The following is a 3642-nucleotide window of genomic DNA, read 5'->3' on the forward strand; positions in this document are numbered from 1 at the left end:
GGAACATTGTTCATTGATGAGTCTAAGGCCCATCGAAGAGTCTGCTTGCATAGTCATTATTTTGAGCGAATTTTCATTCTGTTTGATTCCACTATCGATTATATCCTATATAAAAAATAATCGCAAATACAAATTAGACCAATATAAAGATTTGTTATTCATCAAACTAAGTTAATTGCATGGACACAGTCTTAACATTGACTGGATATGAGAGTATGTTTAAAATTTAACTAAATATATGACCAACAGTTAAAGATAATGTTGATTCTTTGTAGCTTACTGACTCTCTATCCGGGAACTTATAAATGCCTGCTTCAAGGTAATTTGGGCAAGATAGGACTCATCATAATAATTGAGGAGGGTTAAGTGGGAGGTACATGTCCAACTAATATGTCATGTATAGTAACTCCAACCACTACGGATCATTCTTTATTATCCTCGACTAGGAGTATGGAGTGAAACTATAAGATTTGTTATGTGCTTTTGTGTGGTTGCAACAACCTGGGTATGACATAATAACACAATTCTTGGTTGGATATGTTCTTCCGGGGAAACCCATTGCCAACCTTCTCTTCAAGATAGAGGGGCAAATCATCATTGTTCATGCCCTCTCCTATTTTTCTAATCTCAAGCTCAGCCATTACATAAAAATCCCACCTAGGTTGCACCATCTCAACTAGTAAATTTTCCTTCTTACTTGTAAGCGCTTATATATCTAATTTAAATACTAATTGTACAGCTTGTTGGAACTATAAGCTGGGAACATTAATCTAGCAAAGGCTTGGTGGATGCTTAATAGCGTCAATGACGCCTATGACATTTAAGCGTTGTACTCCAATAGCACATGGACTTACCCCAAATATAGAGTAACCCTTGACTCCTCCGTCATGTGGGGACTTATCGATTCTACTTGACTCTTTTGGGCATAGTGGATCTACCAAAACTTGGTACAATTATTCTTGATTGGAGTAATACTTCCAGTGCCTATTCGAACGCTAAGCAAGATTTTTTTAGAAAAGAAGTGGATCCCTTTAGCGGACATACCTGTTCTCTTGTGTGGGTTTGCTAAAATGCCATCTGCGACCCCGACAAATGTAGCTAACTGGCTTATTACTAGAAAGATAACTGATCACTATACGTTCAAGTATCGAAAAGGGTGGTGGTTGTTGGGGTTGTAACAATGACAACCCGTGCCCTTCCGGATCTTGTGTTGAAAGTATAGCAAGCAAGAAATTATAGCAAATATGAAAACTTGTAGGAAAGGGTAAACGAAGAGAGAACATCAGATTTAACAAGGTTCGACAAACGTGCCTACGTTCTCGGGAGGCACACCAAAAAATTTCTTGATTAACTAAAGATTACAATACCTACAAATGGCCACTCTCTCTCTAAGATCTACGGTCTCAAAGTGTTCAGAAAACCCTCTCAAAGACACTCTTTTTCATGTACTTACAAACCCTAAAACATTTAAGGTTTATATATGAAACCTAGACCAAAACAATTTCTAATCCGAACCTGGAAAGCTGGAAAACCCGACATCAGTCGACTGATACTCTGCGTCAGTCAACTGATGAGAACAGTTTCTTCTTGTGTACTCCTTGTGCACATTATCGATCAACTGATAACTCTCATAGGTCGACTGATAAGCTCCTATCAGTCGACTCATAAGTGTTGGTCGACCGAGCAGAAATTTTTCACAAATGCAGAGGGTTTCGTCAATCGACTGATCTTCTCTTCAATCGACTGATCTGAGAATCGGTTGACTAATTTGCCTCATCGGTCGACTGACTAGAGGCTTTCCTGCTGCGATGATTTGTTTTTAGGTTTCAGTCTTCATACATCCAAAACTAACAATCTCCTACTTGAAGACCAAACCACCATCAGCGAGCTCTCCCAAACTCCCGTCATCTTTGCAAGCATCTTCTCTTCCCCAAAAAAATTCATTCTTCAATCAATCTCGGTGATCCCATCTTTGCTCCTAGTGTGACTCCGTCTTCATCTCCTACGCATGAAGGCCGACTGAAGTTGCGTACAACTCTAGTTTTACTATGGCCACTGTTTTTTTCAACATATCTGTAGGATTTTTACTCTCCAAAATCTTCTCCAACTGTAACTTCTCGTCCTCTATCAGCGAGCATATGAAGTGGTAATGTACATCAGTGTGCTTCATTCTGCCATGATACTGGATTCTTGGCAAGGTATATAGTACTATGGCTATCACAATAAATAACTCCATTCACCCGCTTCAAACCCAACTTTTCCAGACACCCGGTCAATCAAATCATCTCATTGATGGCTTCAGTCACTACGACATACTCTGCCTCAGTCGTGGACAAAGTCACTATCTTCGACAAACGTGAGACCCATCTCACTGCTGTTGACCCTAATGTATAAACATACCCCGTGGTACTTCGCCTCATATCATGATCATTGGTGAAATCTGTATCCACATATCTCTGTAGTATCAACTCCTTTCTCCTAAAACACAGTGGCATATCTATAGTCCCTCTCAAGTATCACAATATCCACTTCACGACCTCCTAATGCTGCTTCCTTGGATTGATTGCAAACCTGCTTTACAACTCCCGCTGCATGAGCGATATCCGGTCTCGTGCAAACTATATGCGTCAAAAATTACCTATAGGTTCCCACACATAGTTCGAGATGGAGAGAAGACGATGAATATTATTATTCGAATCAAGGAGGATTATCTAACACCAACAAGCGCATGAAGCGAATCGATGAACCGTTGATAACGTAGCAACAAGCCACTGGAATGGCAAACCAAGTGGCTCGAAAAAAAAAGCCACTGGAATGGCAAACCAAGTGGCTCGTGCACTCACCGGCCACCTCCATATGGCCCGCGTACTCATCAGCTACCTCCAAGTGGCCCGTATGCTCACCGACCACCTCCATGTGGCCCACACACTTATCTGCCACCTCCAAGTGGCCCGCACGCTCATCAGCCACCTCCAAGTAGCCCGTGTGCTCACCGGCCACCTCCAAGTGGCCCGCACGTTCATCAGCCACCTCCAATTAACCCACGCGCTCACTGACCTACTCCACATGGCTAATATGCTCACTGACCATCTTCAAGTTAACAAAATATATGAAGTGAATCGGTGAAGCGTATGAGTCAACATGACATGCGAAACGACAAAACAACTCAGCTAGGAGTTGTGTTTCGCCCAAAAGGGGAAAAATACCATGTGTGTCTTGCCCACACCATGTATGGTTCGCGTATTGGAAGTTGTAGGTATCTTCTCCATCTTTCTAAAGCATCTTGAATCACCTCATTCCGAAATCAGACGAGAGAGTTAGAGCCAAAATACCCGAGGAAGTACAAACTGGCTCGCACAGTGCCGAGCCACCATTCGGAAATCCCCGAGGAAGTACAAACTGGCTCGCACAGTGCCGAGCCACCATTCGGTGGCTTATACAAAGAACTGAGATTTGACCATGATGTGATTTAATTCTGGAGAAGCTTAAAAGACAAAGCTTGTAGATCTTTTTGTTAGCTTTTCAATGCATATTGAATCACCTCATTCCGAGACCGAATGAGAGAGTTGATCTAAAGTACCCGAGGTAGTACAAACTAACTCGCCTAGGGCCGAGCCACCATTTAGTGGCTCCCCCCCCCCC

At 42.3% G+C, this 3642-nt stretch overlaps 1 pseudogene; it reads left to right on the forward strand.

Moving 5' to 3' along the window:
* Nucleotides 259-3642, forward strand: part of LOC109846369 — a 17622-nt pseudogene continuing 14238 nt past the window's right edge.

Source organism: Asparagus officinalis, chromosome 6 (genome assembly GCF_001876935.1).
Source record: "Asparagus officinalis chromosome 6, Aspof.V1, whole genome shotgun sequence".
Lineage (NCBI taxonomy): Eukaryota > Viridiplantae > Streptophyta > Magnoliopsida > Asparagales > Asparagaceae > Asparagus > Asparagus officinalis.